Source organism: Pinus tabuliformis, chromosome 2_1 (genome assembly GCF_031772625.1).
Source record: "Pinus tabuliformis cultivar Carrire ecotype Pingquan chromosome 2_1, CPIR1, whole genome shotgun sequence".
Classification (NCBI taxonomy): domain Eukaryota; kingdom Viridiplantae; phylum Streptophyta; class Pinopsida; order Pinales; family Pinaceae; genus Pinus; species Pinus tabuliformis.
The window spans coordinates 498,861,748-498,881,044 of record NC_142299.1 but is presented as its reverse complement, the minus strand read 5'-3'; the positions used below and the strand labels follow the sequence as shown (position 1 = coordinate 498,881,044).

At 37.4% G+C, this 19,297-nt stretch overlaps 1 pseudogene; it reads left to right on the top strand.

The window, feature by feature from the left end:
* The first annotated feature begins 274 nt into the window (after positions 1–274).
* On the top strand, positions 275–1,004 carry LOC149201120 (nudix hydrolase 20, chloroplastic-like; annotated as a pseudogene).
* Positions 1,005–19,297: the final 18,293 nt, after the last annotated feature.

The window sequence follows — 19,297 nt, the reverse complement described above, 5'->3', positions numbered from 1 at the left end:
ATGGTTTGTGTGTAGGATGTCATGAGATTGCTATGCAAAGAGGTAAGAAAATACAAAAGGAAGGAAAATCATATAAACATCAGTTATTTTGAGAGTATAAAATTGGAAGGAGATATTATACCTCTAATATTTTCTTTTCATATATGACTCGGGGTTTTAAGTGGACATCACAATTTCTAGATCCATCACTTTTAAAATACATTGGCACCACTATGTTGTGAAGCATTCCATGCTAACCCAAATTGTATTGAGTAGCAGAAGATGTACTTCATTCATGACACACTTTAACAAGTTTCCATTAAACAAAATCATATTGGTTTGCAGTACCAGAGATGGTGGATTGAGCATAGAGAAGATGCTTGTCAATGGAATGGCTTAGGATGAGAAACAAGCCCCCCAGGACTTGGCCTTGGATAAATTTGTTGACAAAATGAGAATGTGTAGCACACCTAAAACAGTTTCAAAATATTCTTACACTAGTAAACAACTTTGACCTCAACATTGGTTGTTTACCAATGGAACCTGCACAAGTGGATATATCACTCTATATCATTAGTTAAAAATACAAAATGAAAGAACTAAAGTGATAAAAGGGGCCATTAAGTGGTTACATAAAGAAGATGTGATTCCTATTTTTGAAAAATGAGTTGTATCGAGTGGCTTTTGCATTTGGCACAAAATTGATGTTCTCATTGGAATGTACGCCTGCTCTATTATTTGAAACCAAGGCATATGGTGTCCATATGAATGAATATATTGACATCGATGGTGAAAATATTCTTTGGATCGGAAAGAAAACTGAGACAAAAACAACATTTACAGGCAGGTTGGACCATCTTGTCACAGGAGGCCTGCTAATTGGGATCACTTGTAAAGAAAATCTCATAAAATAATGCAATTAAAAAGCTAACATTCCAAGGACTATCGTTGAAATGGCTATCCTAGTTGGAATTGTTAACTATGAGGAGATAGATGCCACAAACTCACGACAACGAGCTGAATAGAGCATCACACGGGCTATTTTCTGTAAATGTCAATGAGGAAAATGGTGTTCATACACATAGACTATAATCCCAACATAGAAATCTCAACTACGATTCGGGATGAATAGACATCAAAACAATGCCAAGGGGAAGTGACCAATGGACATGAATAATTAAAAATTGTGGTGTGGACAACATGTTGATCAGTGGTTGTCATTGATGTCAACCCAAGCAGCACCAGGGGCTACCCTGATCTCGCATGGGAATTTTGACTTGAAAACTTACTCTATGCTGAGTCAAGGATCTTCTATATTGATTCTACTCGTCCATATGTTTCCATTGATATATGGTTGTTGGGTCCCCATAATACTAGTTATTACCCCATTACTATTGTAGTTATACCCCTTATTAATATTGTTGTGCCCCTATTGCCCCCATATTGTTATTACTGTGCCCCATAGAATCCCTCTATTGTTATTTTTATGGCTTTATATTATTATTGTTAGGTCAGCTGGATTATATTGTGACTCCTTAGAATCCTATATACAGAAAGGAGGTTTTGTCATTTGAATCATCCAAGAATTGTTCATTTATGCAATATAAAGGAGGTTTCCCCCTCGAAGAGGCTGAATTCTAAGGCGTTGATCTATCTTTTCTATCTTTTCTTTAGCTGGTTTCATAACATTTGGTATCAAAGCTTTGGATTCTAGGGTTTCGCTGCTCCAAACAGATCATCGTGGAATTTTCGCTATAACTTTTTTTCTGCGACGTTTCAGAAGTTGAAAAAAAAACCCATTTGAGAATAAATTGCGCTGAACCACGGGTCCAAATTTCAGAGCTTTTCGCACTATATTTGCGGAGATATGATCTGAGGAAGTTGGTCTTTTTGCAGACTCCTGAATTACATTCCAAACAGGTGACCTAGGGAAAATCGTCATAAATTTCTTTCTGAGCATCGGATTGAAATTTAGCAAGAAGGTACAGAAAGAGGACGGATTTTAGTTTTTGTGTATATATCTTTCAGTGTCAAAGGTTGAAACAGTGACACGTGGCACTTCATACAAATTCGCTCTACTAAACTAGTCTACAATCAGGTCACTGCGGGAGATTGTGCATAACTCTTTCTTGGAGAATCCAATTTGGATCAGACTAGTGGCGTTGGAAAGAGGACACAAAAGGCTACTACAGGTCCCATTTCATAACTGTATGATTCGAAATTACAGAGATACATTAGATTCAATATCAGGCTTTTACAAAGTGAAAAAAGGTGTGTAGTTTTTTTTTTAATTTTTGTGTAAGCTTGGTTTGAAGGAATTCAAAGGGCATAGTAAAGCATTATTATCGGTAATTGATGCCCTGAGGAAATAAAATGCAAACACCTAGTAAGCAACCTGAAAGCTCTAGCATGACTTATGAAGAAGAGGAAGAAATGCAACATGATATAGCAAAATTACGAGACCAAGTGCAACAAGTGTCACTTGCACAAAAAGGAACAGAATCTAAGATGGATGGTTTAAAGAAAGATGTAGAAGCTAAGATGGATGGTTTAAAGAAAGGCGTAGAAGCTAATATGGAAGATTTGAAGATAGATTTGAAGACAGACATGGACAAATTGAAGAAGTTGCTACAAGAAAGGGTCACTAATGGTGAAAGGGTAGTAAAGGAAACTCATGATGAGAACAAAATAAATGTTAATCATGATTCCATAGACTCTAATGTTGTATCAAAGACCCACCATATTCCAAAAATCGATATGAGGAAGTTTGATGGCAAGGATCCCGCAACATGGATATTACAGATGGAGCAATTCTTCGATCTCAATAATGTGCAAAACACACAAAAGGTACGTGTGGCAACTTTATATTTGGAACCAAATCAGTTTGTATGGTATCAATGGCTTTGATCTTGTAAACAATTTATCACTTGGCCAATTTTTATGGAAGAATTAATAGCACATTATGAGGATACAAAAAGCAACACTTTTTTTAGCCAATTGATAAGTCTCAAACAAAAGGGTTCAATAATGGAGCACATTGAAGAGTTCCAAAAATTGAACATAAGGGTAAAAGATATTCCAGAGGAGCATAGAATTGATGTGTTCATAGGTTCTTTAAAGGATAATATCCAACATGATGTTCGCCTTTGGGAACCTGATTCATTAGAGAAGGCATTCATGTTAGCAAGAAAAATGGAAAGAAAAATTATGGCAACCAGGAAGCATACCACTCACAACTATAAAGACGGAAGTGTTGTTGCCCCTAGTCTTCCACAACCTATAAGGTTGACACCACAACAATTGGAAAAAAAAAAGAGCAAAAGGGCTTTGTTACAGTTGTGATAGCAAATACACTAAAGGTCATAAGTGTGCTGAGAAGAAATTATTCTACATAGATGTGAAGAGGAAGAAGAAAAGGAGCAAGAAAAGTCAAAAGAAGAGGATATACTCCAGGAACAAAGCCTAGATGAAGAAAAAATAAATCTGACCATATCTTGTAATGCATTGGCAGAAATTACCACTCCTCAAACCATCAAGATAGAAGGACAAATCAAGAAGAAAAAGGTAATAGTGTTGATTGATTCAGGAAGCACCCACAATTTTATTCATTGTAAGGTAGCAAAAGAATTGAATTACTTCCTATATCTAGTACCAGAGTGTCAAGTGATGATTGCAAATGGAGGAACAATAAATTGCTCTGAAAAGTGCCATAATATCAAGCTATCCATGGGAGAATATGTATTGACTAGCCCAATGCTTTCCATTCCAATGGGAGGTGCTGATGTTGTACTAGGAGTCCAATGGCTACAATCCTTGGGTACAATAGCTTTTAATTTTCAAGAACTTTTCATCAAATTTTCTACGGAAGGAAAGGAAGTTGAATTAAGGGGTATTGCAGGGAAACCAGGAAATATAATCAGCTCTAATGGTATGACAAAGCTTCTAAAAAAGGAGCAAAGAGGTGTAATTGCACAATTATGTTCGCTAGATGTTTCCACATCGGAATCATCTATTTCTCCAGATCTCCAAAAAGTCCTGGACAATCATTCCAAGGTATTTGAGACTCCCAAAGGTCTCCCACCTATGCGTGATCATGATCATGCTATTCATCTAATTCCAGGAAGTGTTCCTCCAAACATTAAGCCATACAGATATCCCTATGTCCAAAAGAATGAAATTGAACATATGGTTGCAGAAATGCTAGAGGCTGGTATAATTCAACCGAGTCAAAGTTCTTTCTCTGCTCTAGTAGTATTGGTGCATAAGAAGGATGGATCATGGTGCATGTGTCCAGATTATAAGGAGCTCAACAAGCTCACTATTAAAGATAAGTTCCCCATTCCTGTCATTGATGAATTACTGGATGAATTGCATGGATCAATTTACTTCACCAAGTTGGATCTTCGTTCAGGATATCATCAAATCAGAATGAAAATTGAAGACATTCCGAAAACAGCATTTAGAACTCATGAGGGTCATTATGAATTTTTGGTCATGCCTTTTGGCCTTACCAATGCACCTTCAACATTTCAAGGTTTGATGAATTCAATTTTCAAACCATTCCTTAGAAAATTTGTGTTATTATTTTTTGATGATATACTAATCTACAGCAAGTCTTGGAAGGATCATGTTGAACATGTTGAGAGGGTGCTACAACTGTTGGAGGAGAAACAATTATATGCAAAAAGATCCAAATGTTTATTTGGAGTCCAGGAGGTGGAATATTTGGGACATATTGTATCTCATGAAGGAGTTAAGGTAGACCCTAGCAAAGTTAAAGCCATTAAGGAATGGAAAATCCCCACATCCATAAAGCATCTGCGAGGATTTCTCGGGTTGACAGGGTATTATCACAAGTTTGTTAAGAATTATGGGAGAATAGCAGCACCTCTAACAACATTATTGAAGAAAGATGCATTTTCATGGACTCTGGAAGAAACAAAGGCCTTTGAACATCTTAAAGAGGCAATGTGCCAAGCACCGTTCTTAGCTACACCTGACTTCACAAAAACCTTTATTGTGGAATGTGATGCTTCAGGAAATGGAATTGGTGTTGTTCTAATGCAATATGAAAGACCCATTGCTTTTGAAAGTCATCCAATCAAGGGAAAGTTTTTAAGCAAAGCTATTTATGAGAAGGAAATGTTGGCAATACTCCATGCACTTAAGAAATGGCAACCCTACCTAATGGGAAGACACTTCAAGGTAAAACGGATCATGATAGCCTTAAATACTTTTTAGAACAAATATTATCCTCTGAAGAGCAACAAAAGTGGGTCACAAAGATGTTGGGTTATGACTTTGAAATCATCTACAAAAAAGGGAAGCAAAATGTGGTGGCAGATGCACTCTCCAGAAAGGATGAGGATGTGGAAGCATTGTTGTGTGCCATTTCTATTATCCAACCAGATTGGATAAATGAAGCAAGGGAGGAGTGGAAGAATGACGAAGAAGTGTGGGCACTTATTCAAAAGTTACAACAAGATTCCAGTACGTCTGATACATTTAGCTGGCAAAATGATTCGTTATGGTACAAAGATCGCTTATACCTCTGTAAGAATTCCCAGCTAAAACAAAAGATTCTTATGGAATTTCATACTTCTCCCTTAGGAGGGCACTCAGGATTTTTAAAAACTTACGACATGGTTAAGAAGGAATTTTTTTGGGATGGCCTTAAATCAGATATTCAAAAGTTTGTGGCGAAATGTTTGGTTTGCCAAAAAAATAAAGTTGAAACAATTAAGACACCGGGTCTATTACAACCTTTATCCATTCCAAGCCAACGTTGGGAGGAGGTTTCAATGGATTTTATCACAGGTTTACCCAAGTCTGAGGTAAAGAGTGTCATCATGGTGGTAGTTGACATACTTACCAAGTATGCACACTTTTGTGCATTATCACATCCATTTAAATCCAGTACAGTTTATACTGCATTTATGGAAACAATTCAAAAGCTACATGGAAACCCAAAGATTATTGTAAGTGACAGAGATCCCATTTTCACTGGAAATTTCTGGACAGAATTATTTTCTTGTCTTGGTACTCAATTAGCTCATAGCTCATCTTATCATCCTCAATATGATGGGCAAACTGAGATAGTAAACAAATGTTTGGAAGGATATCTTCGTTGCTTTGTATTTGATAAACAGACACAATGGGTCAAATGGTTGCCTCTAGCTGAATGGTGGTATAACACTTCCTTCCATACAGCAACAAAAATGACCCCATTTATGGCACTTTATGGGTATCAACCACATGATCTTGGAAGGATCATGTTGAACATGTTGAGAGGGTGCTACAACTATTGGAGGAGAAACAATTATATGCACAAAGATCCAAATGTTTATTTGGAGTCCAGGAGGTGGAATATTTGGGACATATTGTATCTCATGAAGGAGTTAAGGTAGACCCTAGCAAAGTTAAAGCCATTAAGGAATGGAAAATCCCCACATCCATAAAGCATCTGCGAGGATTTCTCGGGTTGACAGGGTATTATCACAAGTTTGTTAAGAATTATGGGAGAATAGCAACACCTCTAACAACATTATTGAAGAAAGATGCATTTTCATGGACTCTGGAAGAAACAAAGGCCTTTGAACATCTTAAAGAGGCAATGTGCCAAGCACCGTTCTTAGCTACACCTGACTTCACAAAAACCTTTATTGTGGAATGTGATGCTTCAGGAAATGGAATTGGTGTTGTTCTAATGCAATATGAAAGACCCATTGCTTTTGAAAGTCATCCAATCAAGGGAAAGTTTTTAAGCAAATCTATTTATGAGAAGGAAATGTTGGCAATACTCCATGCACTTAAGAAATGGCAACCCTACCTAATGGGAAGACACTTCAAGGTAAAACGGATCATGATAGCCTTAAATACTTTTTAGAACAAATATTATCCTCTGAAGAGCAACAAAAGTGGGTCACAAATATGTTGGGTTATGACTTTGAAATCATCTACAAAAAAGGGAAGCAAAATGTGGTGGCAGATGCACTCTCCAGAAAGGATGAGGATGTGGAAGCATTGTTGTGTGCCATTTCTATTATCCAACCAGATTGGATAAATGAAGCAAGGGAGGAGTGGAAGAATGACAAAGAAGTGTGGGCACTTATTCAAAAGTTACAACAAGATTCCAGTACGTCTGATACATTTAGCTGGCAAAATGATTCGTTATGGTACAAAGATCGCTTGTACCTCTGTAAGAATTCCCAGCTAAAACAAAAGATTCTTATGGAATTTCATACTTCTCCCTTAGGAGGGCACTCAGGATTTTTAAAAACTTACGACATGGTTAAGAAGGAATTTTTTTGGGATGGCCTTAAATCAGATATTCAAAAGTTTGTGGCGAAATGTTTGGTTTGCCAAAAAAATAAAGTTGAAACAATTAAGACACCGGGTCTATTACAACCTTTATCCATTCCAAGCCAACGTTGGGAGGAGGTTTCAATGGATTTTATCACAGGTTTACCCAAGTCTGAGGTAAAGAGTGTCATCATGGTGGTAGTTGACATACTTACCAAGTATGCACACTTTTGTGCATTATCACATCCATTTAAATCCAGTACAGTTTATACTGCATTTATGGAAACAATTCAAAAGCTACATGGAAACCCAAAGATTATTGTAAGTGACAGAGATCCCATTTTCACTGGAAATTTTTGGACAGAATTATTTTCTTGTCTTGGTACTCAATTAGCTCATAGCTCATCTTATCATCCTCAATATGATGGGCAAACTGAGATAGTAAACAAATGTTTGGAAGGATATCTTCGTTGCTTTGTATTTGATAAACAGACACAATGGGTCAAATGGCTGCCTCTAGCTGAATGGTGGTATAACACTTCCTTCCATACAGCAACAAAAATGACCCCATTTATGGCACTTTATGGGTATCAACCACCATCCATCACATCATATTTAAGAGAAAATTCTAAGGTTCAAGCAGTCGAACATCACATTGAACATCAACAACAAGTCCTCCAACTCTTAAAGGATAACCTTGTGTTGGCACAGAATAGAATGAAACAACAGGCAGATCAACATCGCAGTGAAAGAAGTTTGATGTAGGTGATTGGGTATTCCTACGGCTACAACCATATAAGTAAATGTCCCTCAAGCAAGCTAAGAAGGATAATAAATTATTACCAAAGTATTATGGTCCGTACAAGGTGTTGCAAAAGATTGGTGCTATGGCATACAAATTGGAGCTTCCTGCAGCTTCTTGATTGCACCCAGTTTTCCATGTTTCATGTTTAAAGAAGGTTATAGGTGACAAGCTCCCAGTTCAAACAATATTGCCAGAACTTGACGAGGAAGGAAAAATTATATTGGAATCGGAAGCAGTCACAGAAACAATAACTTGACAGCTACGAAATCGATCAATTCCAGAGTATCTTATCAAGTGGAAGAACTTATCCACTGAAGATTCTGCATGGGAGGATGAGAATTTTATGCAGAAGTATCCAGAACTACTCAAGCGTTGAGGACAACACTTTTTTGAAGGAGAGGGGCATGTTGGGTCCCCATAATACTAGTGATTACCCCAATACTATTGTAGTTATACCTCTTATTAATATTGTTGTGCCCTTATTGCCCCCATATTGTTATTACTGTGCCCCATAGAATCCCTCTATTGTTATTTTTGTGGCTTTATATTATTATTTTTAGGTCGGCTGGATTATATTGTGACTCCTTAGACTCCTATATATAGAAAGGAGGTTTTGTCATTTGAATCATCCAAGAATTGTTCATTTATGTAATGTAAAGGAGGTTGCCCCCTCGAAGAGGCTGAATTCTAAGGCGTTGATCTATCTTTTCTATCTTTTCTTGAGCTGGTTTCATAACAATGGCACACCACGTAATTCTTCACAGTTTGAGAGATATTCATGTTTGAAGTTAGTAACCCCAGTTAGTGGACAAATCCCTATGGGGTTGTGGCATGACACTCATAATTGGTTGTGGTCATTGAATAGTCAATAATTAATAATGTTTTTTTTTTACTCCTAAAATCCCTCCAACGTTCACTTGTTGAGGACCCTCTCAACTCAAGACATTCATATAAATAGACCCTCTGGTGGTCTGGGTGCAAGTGTAATTGATAATCGTTCAAATCCAGAAATGATTTCTATAAGTTCAGGTGGAACTTATTCTTGGATTTCCGTTGGAGTATCAGTCATCTACCTCCAAACTTGGCTATTCTACTAAATTAGCAGAAGTGCTTAATTTTACCCGCAATATGACAACTTTTCAATTGCCATGGAATCAAAAGGAATTCAAACTTTTGGTTAATTCCTTATCGTGTCCGCTTTTCCACAAACATTATCTTGTTAATTCTCCACTGTTGATCTTACCTTTTAATCCAACAGTTATTGGTTCACCCGATTAGCAAACTAATCAGCGATCCTCCATTGTTGATCAAAGCACACTTGATCCAACGATTAACAGTGATATCGGACGAGGAGCTTGTGCGATGTTTACCCACCCGATAAAGTGGTTTTCTCTCACTCCCCGAGTGCTATGTGTCGGTCGATAAATGGAATCGCTTAGAATTTCAAAAGATAGCTTACCACTTTTTCTTCACCCGATAAACAGCTTCACTGGTAAAACCGCTTTGCTTATTTGACTAATGCACGAACTTATTGACGCGCGATGACCGTTAGATCTATTTGATCTATAGATCAGATGGTTCTAGACTCCTTTGGGTTAACATGATTTTGTCAGGTTTTCTTTTCTCTGTTCTGCCAAACTTAACACCTCCGCTACATTTAACTTGTCTCAAACCATATTCTCTGATGTTTTTAGAACATAACCAAATTATTTCAAAACATAGAAAAACTCAAGATTGGCGATACAACACAGATTTTACATATTCAAATTCAAAAATCAAACTGGAAATCAACAGAACTCAGAGATATTTCGAAGGAATAAAAACGTCTCCAGGATTGACCAATTACACACAAATACACAGAGATACAGTTTTTGTAACTTAATCTTATACGACCTAATCAAGCCAAATCAGTCAAAATCCCTTCAAAATCATTCAGAACTTACATAAATACTATTTCATTCTAACAATCAGATTCTTAATCCATGGATCGAATCTGTCTAATCTTAGACAATATCTAATCTGGTTGATATTCTCCTTAAGAATCTCAACTAAATCTAAATAGCTTGAATTAATTATAAAATCACTCAATCCCTAAATCCTTGCTCAAATCCTATCTAGAAAACTTTGTAAATTGATAGCTAAAGGATCCCACTCATTTTGTTTGTAAACTTTTTTTGTATTTTTGGAATAAATTCGAAGCCTTTTATCTTCAAGCCTCATGCTCCTGCATCAGACTCCTGAGGACAAAACTCTTCATGGGCTCTTGTCCATGAGCTCTTCTACAGAACTGCCCAACTTATGTAGCATGGCATCTATCATCCAAGTAGCTTCAGCAATTGGTTGATCCTTCCATTTGACCAAATACTAAATATACTCCTGTCCTTGTCTTCTTCAACAATTTCTTGTCCAAAATCCTCTCTGGCTTCAATTCCTTTGCTATAGGTAACTGTTTTACCCAGTCAATCTCTTGTTCTTCTTGACCCTTTGTTGTGTCATCTGCATTTCCACTTTCATACCTATACAAATTAGCAACATTGAAAATTGGAGATATTCCAATATCAAGGGGGAATTTAATTTCATATGCATTTGCAGAAAATTTCCTCAAGACTCTACATGGTCCAATTTTCTTAAACTTTAACTTGTTATACTCCCTTTTTGGAAATCTTTCCTTCCTCAGGTGTGCTAAAACCAAATCTCTGTTGGCATTATGATTCAGGTTTGGCGCTATGGCACAGGTGTTGTACTTGATGGCAACTCACTCAAGAGGCAGATCTCTGTTCAAGCTCTCAAAATCATAGAAAATGAGATACCCGCAGGTGAACCTAAGAAAAGATGCGGACCCACAGGTACCCCGACCAAGAAGTGCGGACATACCCGCAGGTACTCTTTTCAAAAGGTGCGGACCTCAATTTCACTCACTTCAATGCAGAGAAGCACGCGCACGTGGGAATTCTTATGAATGGTCCATGGTATTTATTCCGACGTATATGATCCTATGGTTTTGGCCCGTGGTATAGCATCTAAATTATTGAACCCCAGTTTTGGGTCCCTTGTATCGGTTCTCTATGGTTTTGACCCTTGGTTTGAGTATGGGCTTGCCTATAAAAAGGAAAGGAGATCATTTGGCTAGATATCCTTTTGAATATTGAATATCTTAAGATCTGAAATTTTGGGTGATCGGTTTGATAACGCTAGATCTAAATCAAGGTGAATACTGTAAATTGTAAGGCGAATCTATCGTGATCTCATTGGCGCATGATCAGATCTGTGGATCTGACAGTCTGTGGCACATTGGAGGACTGATAGATTGGCTCTATTCAGAGGTCTGCAGGCAATCCACAACGCAGGTGCGGGGGTCCGCAGCGCAGCAGAAGGAGTAGGTGTGGGGGTCCGCAGCGAAGTAGAAGGCGCTAGTGCGGAGGTACGCAGCGCAGCCGAAGGAACAGTGCGGAGGTACACTGAGGAACAGAAGGACCAGGTGCGGAGATACGCTGTCAAGCAGACAGTGCAGGTGCGGATCGGCGCTGAGGTACACAGTGCAGCAGAAGGAGTAGGTGCAGAGGTACGCAGAGCAGAAGAAGGACCGGGTGCGGATCTGCGCAGTTTAGACACAGAAGAGTTGCGGATATTCGCAGGTTTCTATTGGTGAAGTTGTGGAATTTTCTTGAAATATTTGTTGGTTGCCTTTTATCTATTGCTGAAGAGTTCTGGGTTTAGATTACTGGTATTGTTGTTCTGGTTACCGCATTCTGAGAAGTTATTGATTCATTGGTTGATTGAAAAAGGAGATTGGTTGATTCACATGTACTTGATGATTATTTGATGTTTATGGATCCAGTTTGAAAATTTATGAAAAATGGTCCTTGGAAGAAAAGAAGTAAGTCAGCACCTACGTACTAGTAGATTAGCTAGTACAAGAGCTAAGGGGGTTGTAACTCCCTTCCAGGAGAGACTGGAAAACGAGAGAGGGTTGTAGCTCTCAGCAGGTTGCAGTGTGCGTACTGGTAAAGGACTGCACCAGTACAAAATCATTGTAAAAGAAGTTTCTAATTGAAAGAAGATAGAGACATATTACACCAGGTGGTTTTCACCCACATTGGGTTTCCACCTTATATTTGGTGTTCTTTGGTGTGATTATCTGTTTTTCCTGTTCTTGATCATTACTATATGGTACTGACATACAAACTACTGATCAATATCTGAAGAATAAATTAAAGTATAAATCTGGAAGATATATTGAAAAGAATTTGATAATACTGATTCACCCCCCCTCTCAGTATTATTTCCAACAATCTCCAACTTCAAAATTAACTTCTCTCTTCTTCAAATCTGCTCTGCTCTTGTCTTTTATGTTTCTTTCCTATAATTGTTTTTTTACCTGTTCATGTATTGATTAGGCTTCTGTAGCAAAATCTTCTCCTTTAGCACTTCTCATTTCAGCTTTCCCAAGTCTCTCAATTCAGACACTCCCCTTGGGTGCATTCCATAAACTATACGAAATGGACTCTGCCCTATACTCCTATTAGGAGAATCATTATAAGCATATTCTACCTGTGCCAATACTTGATCCCATTGTTTTGGATGTTCACCTACAATACTTCTCAGAAGATTACCCAAGATGTTGTTTACAACTTCAGTCTGTCCATCATTCTAAGGATGATAAGTAGAAATGAAACTCAGTTTAGTTCCAAGCTTCTTCCACAATGTCCTCCGGAAATGTCCAACAAATCTGGTGTGTCTGTCTGAAACAATGCTCTTAGGTAACCCATGTAATCTTACAATCTCCTTAAAAAACAGATTAGCAATGTGAGTAGCGTCACTAGTTTTATAACATGGAATAAAATGTGCCATTTTTTAAAATCTGTCCACCACAACATAAATTGAATCATGTCCCCTTTGAGTTTTCGGTGAACCCAAAATAAAGTCCATACTTACCATATCCCAGGCCTATCTAGAATAGGTAATGGAACATACAAACCTGTGTTTTGGCTCCTTCCCTTTGCATACTGACAGACTTTATAATTTTTCACATACTTTTCCACTTCAGATCTCATCTTCGGCCAGAAATAAAACCTTTTCAACTATTCATAATCTTGTCTACACCAAAATGTCCTCCAAGTTCTCCACTATGTTTCTCCTTGATTAAATTCTCCCTCATAGAACAACTTGGTATGCACAGTTGCTTTCTTTTAAACAATACTCCCTCTTACAGGAAATAATCCAGCCACTTGCTTTTGTCTAACATAATAGGATTTCTACAAGCTTCAAATGCCTCTTTAAAATCTAGATCTTTCTCAAATAACTCTTTAAGAAAATCAAAACCCAACACTTGAATTGACTTTCTTGAACTAAAATGCTTTTTGTACTTAAGGCATCTTCTACTTTGTTTGATTGACCAGTGATATGTTTTAACACAAAATCAAAACTTTGAAGGTATTCTACCCATTTTGCATGCTTCTGGTTAAGCTTTGGCTGTTGCATAATGTACTGTAATGCATGGTTATCTGAATACAGTATGAACTCCTTGGACATCAAGTAATGTCTCCACTTCTTCAAAGATTGCACCACTGCATAAAACTCCTTGTCATAAGAAGAATATTTCTTCTTTGACTCATTCAGCTTTTCACTAAAATAAGCTACAGGCTTATCCTCCTGACTCAAAATAGCTCCAATGGCTTCTCCACTGGCATCACACTTCACTTGAAAAGGTTTATTAAAATCAAGCAAAATCAAAATAGGCTTCTCAGTAATCTTTCTCTTCAACAACTGGAAGTTCTTTTCTGCTTCAGCAGTCCATTTAAATGGTTTTCTGTCCTTCTTTATTGTGTCAATAATTGAAGCATTGATCTTACTAAAATTCCTTATGAATTTCCTGTAAAAACTAGCAAGACCGTGAAAACTTCTTACCTCAAAGACACTTCTTGGTGAAGGCCACTCTATGATTGCTTTTATCTTCTCTAGATCCATCTTTAACCCCTCAGCAGAAATAACAAAGGCCAAATACACAAACTCCTCCTTGATGAATGAACATTTCTTTACATTTAACAGTAACTTCTCTTGTTGTAGCCTCTGTAAGACATAATTCAGATGCCTCACATGTTCCTCTTTTGATTTGTTGTAAACTAATATATCATTCAGATATACTATTACGAATTTACCAATAAATTCTCTCAAAACTTCATTCATGAGCCTCTTAAATGTACTAGGGGCATTCAACAAGGCATTACCATCCATTCATATGTCAATCCTTCATTGGTCTTAAAAGCAGTTTTCCACTCATCTCCCTCTCTAATTCTAATTTGATGATAAGCACTTTTTAGATCTAACTTTGTAAAATATCTAGCTCCACTCAAACAATCCATCAAATCTTTCATTCTAGGTAAAGGAAATATGTACCTGATTGTTATTTTATTGATTGCTCTTGAATCAGTGCGCATTCTCCAGCCTCCATCTTTCTTTGGGCTCAACATTGTTGGCACTGCACAAGGACTCAAACTCTCTCTAATCATTCCTGAACATGTTTCCTGATATCTTCATTCTCTGACAGTGGGAGTCATCCTATAAGCTGCTTTATTAGGTATATTTTCTCCTGGAATCAAATTTATGTAATCACTGATTTTTCTAAAGGGTGGTAACTCATCATGAAAATCATCTACAATGATATCACAATAACTGTCCAGCATCTCTTGAATTTCAATTGGTAAATCAGAAACGTTTGTGGAAGTAATTATTACCTTGGGTTTGCAAACCAATGCAAAACTTACCTCATCTTCTTCCATTTTCTGCAAGTACTCCTTTCCACTCAGCAAAAGGGTCTTTGGATCATGTTTCTTTGATGTATCTTCTTCTTCCATTGGCAGCAATGTATGATTGACACCATCTTTGCTAAAATGGTATGTGTTCCTCTTTCCATCATGCATAGCTCCTCTATCATACTACCAAGGTCTACCCAACAATATGTGACACACATCCATAGGCATCACATTGCACAGAATTTTGTCTTTGTACTTCCCCAACTGCAACTCCACTTCACATTGCTCATTCACTACCAACTAATATCCCTTTTGAAGCCATGACACCTTGTAAGGTGTTGGATGTTTCTTTGTTTTCAACTTCAACTTCTCCACCACTTCTGTGGAGACCAAATTATATGTACTACCACTATCTATTATCATCTGACAACACTTCCCTTGAACCTTACACACAGTCCTAAACAAGGTTTTTCTTTGTGCTGGTTCAACAATTTCCTTAGTTGGTTTTAACAAAATTTTGTTGACTACCAAAGATTCCCCTTTCTCTGGTACATTCTCTTCTTCTATTACCTTTGTTGCTTCCTCTTCAGTTTTTGCAACAATTTCATTCCTTTGATTCATTCCTATATTTTCTGGGCACTCATAAGCTCTGTGTCCCAGCTTGTTACATCTGTAACATCTAATTTCTCTTCCTCTACCTCTGCCTCCTCTTCCTTTGGAAAAAATCCCTCTGCCACTTGCATCACCTCCTGTGGGTGCATGCTGACTTGAGTTGCTGCTAGCTCCATCTCTAGGTGTTGTAGATCTTCCTCTACCACCTTGAATTCCCCTTCCTCGGAAAGTACCTCTATTTCTAGCAAACTGCTTCCTCATGAGTTTTTCTTCAGCCTTCAATACCATCTGATAAGCCTCTTCTACTGTTTTAGGAGACAGTACACTTATCTCATCTTGGATATCCATTCTGAGACCATTCACATATCTTGCAACCTTCTCATTTGTATCTTGGATTTTTCCTGCTCTTATACTCACTTTGTAGAATTCCTCTGTGTATTCCTTTACTGTCATAGACCTCTGTCTAAGATTCTACATTTGTCTAAATAATGTTTGTTAATAATCACTTGGCAAAAACTTACTTTTCAGTTTTGCCACCATCCTGTTCCAATTCTCAATTGGTTGTTTTCCAAGTCTTCTTCTTTCTTCCTACACTCCATCCCACCAAAGTGTTTCATGTCCTTTCAGTTTTGTGACAGCGAACTTCACCTTCTTTCCTTCTTTTGTTTCTTCATAATCGAAGAATTTATTCATGTCATTTATCTAGTCTATCAATTCCTCAGGGCTTAAGCTTCCTGTGTAGATTGAAACTTCAAGTCTAGGCTTGGATGTGGATCTCAATATTGACTTAAAGAATCTCATTTTAGGAGTTACATCTGTAGGTTCCTCACCATCTGCAGCTCCAACTTCAGGTTCACTGACATCTCCAGCATCTGCATCTCTTCCCATTTCCATTGCTTCCAATCTAGCTTGCATCTGTTGCATAGCTTCCAACACTTCAGTGTTTGCAACTGGTCTTCCTCTTCTTTGATCACCACCTCTTCCTCCAACTCTGAAAGCCATGTTGATTTCTTTTTTTGATCCTTGAGATCTTGTTCAATGTCAGTAGTCTGCTCTGATACCACAAATGGTGGTCTGGGTGCAAGTGTAATTGATAATCGTTCAAATCCAGAAACGATTTCTGCAAGTTCAGGTGGAACTTCTTCTGGGATTTCCTTTGGAGTATTAGTCATCTACCTCCAAACATGGCTATTTTGCTAAATTAGCATAACTGATTTATTTTACCCGTAATATGACAACCCTTCAATTTCCACAGAATCAAAAGGAATTCAAACTTTTGGTTAATTCGTTATTCCGCTTTTCCACAAACATTATTGCGTTAATTCTTTGTCGTTGATCTTACCTTTTAATCTGATGGTTGTTGGTTCACCCGATCAGCAAACTAATCGGCAATCCTCCAATGTTGATCAAAGAACACTTGATTTAACGGTTAACAGCGATATCGAACGGGGATCTTGCGGAATGTTTACCCACCCGATAAAGTGGTTTTCTCTCTCTCCCTGAGTGTTATGTGTCGGTCGATAAATGGAATCGCTTGGAATTTCAAAAGACAGCTTACCACTTTTTCTTCACCCGATAAACAGCTTCACTAGTAAAACCGCTTTGCTTATTTGACTAACGCACGAGCTTATTGACGCGCGATGACTGTAGATACATTTGATCTATAGATCGTACGGTTCTAGACTCCTTTGGGTTAGCACGGTTTTGTCAGGTTTTCTTTTCTCTGTTCTTCCAAACTTAACACCTCCGCTACATTTAACTTGTCTCAAACCATATTCTCCGATGTTTTTAGAACATAACCAAATTATTTCAAAACACGGAAAAACGCAAGATTGGTGATACAACACAAATTTTACATATTCAAATTCAAAAGTCAAACTGGAAATCAACAGAACTCAGAGATATTTCGAAGGAATAAAAACGCCTCCGGGATTGACCAATTACACACAAATACACAGCGATACAGTTTCTATAACTTAATCTTATATGGCCTAATCAAGCCAAATCAGTCAAAATCCCTTTACAAACATTCAAAACTTACATAAATACTATTTCATTCTAACAATCAGATTCTTAATCCATGGATCGAATCTACCTAATCTTAGACAAAATCTAATATGGTTGATATTATCCTTGAGAATCTCAATTGAATCTAAATAGCTTGAGTTAATAATAAAATCCCTCAATCCCTAAATCCTAGCTCAAATCCTATCTAGAAAACTTTGTAAATTGACAGCGAAAGGATCCCACTCCTTTGCTTGTAAACTTTTTTTGTATTTTTAAAATAAATTCAAAGCCTTTTGTCTTCAAGCCTCATGCTCCTGCATCACCCTCATATTCTCCTCTAGTAGGTATTTTGTAGCTTCAAACAAGTCATCGTGGCATTTTCACTATAATTTTTTTCTATGAAGCTTCAGAAGCTGAAATTAAAACCCATTTGAGCTGAAATCTTGATGAACCTATTGACCAAATTTCATATCTTGGTTCGTTATATTTTCATATATATGATATGAGGAAGTTAGGGTTTTTGCAGGCTCCCGAATTCCATGTCAAACAGAATCGAAGATCGCAAAAGTGACACGTGGCACTTCGTACAAGTTCACTCTACTAAACCAATCTATCGCAGGCATCATCAGAGATTGGGCATAAATCTTTCTTGAAGAATCCAATCTTGATCAGACCTGTGGGGTTGGAAAGAGGACTTAGAGGGCTACCACAGGACAAAATTTCAAACCCTAGAGATCCGAAATTACATAGATACAACAGATTCAATATCGAGCTCCTAGAAGGCAAGAAAAAACATGCATTCAAAAATCATTACAGTAAGGACCACACATCAACAGTCAAGGGTAGGTCTCTTATAGCAAGTTATGTATGATTAGTGTTTACATTCGAATTTTGAGTATCATCTATGACATATGTTTTTGCATGACAACATAAGTATATACAGGGTCTTGGTTATATCTCTGTCTCTATATGTCACAGTTAGTTTTGATTCCACATTTCGGATGTCCTATTATTGATTCTACACATTTGATGTTACACCAAGTCTTCTAAATCTATATGGTGTTGTAATTTCATGTTACTTGTCTTGTCATAGTTGATAGAATGGTCTTTGTTGTTGTATTTAAAACTTGGTTCATCACAAGTCTAGGGTTTGTCATCAGTTTATATTATATATATCTTTAGGTCAGTTTTGGATATAGTCTTGCATAGAGTCTAGGCCTATATCAAGAGTGGGAGTCTTTGTCTACTGCTGCAACAAGTTAACAACAAAAGTGACAAGAACACTTCAGGTACGCATTGTAATTTCAATTTGTATTTATTCATTATTATGCACTTACATGTGTTTTGCTGGCAAAGGTAAGTTGAAAGGTATTTTGTTTTGTTTTGGGATTGGTTTCGCCGAGAAAATTTTGCATGCAGGTAGAAGAAGATCCAAGTACAACTTCAAGCAAGAATTCAAGAGCAGAAGTATCAAATCAAAGGAAGTATTGCAGCGGGACATCCTTTGAAGACATGATAGCCATCCGTATATTGTGAAGAAGTGTAAAAGCCAAGAGTCATCATTGTAAAGTTGTAAAAGTGTCATGATTGGAAGAGTCATTATTATAAAAGAGTCAATCTTCCTAGAGTCAAAAAGGCATTATTGGGAAGTATAGGAATCTCTGTTGGCATGATTTCATAGTTGGGTTGCAGGTCATAGTGTGATTGGGTGTTCAGTCAAAATCATTGTAAAACATATTGTATCGTGGATCGTTGTCCCTAGTACGGGAATCCACACTCTTGCCTTATTTCAGTCATTATGGGGTGGCAAGGAGGTGTTAGGATGGTGCATGAAGTCGCC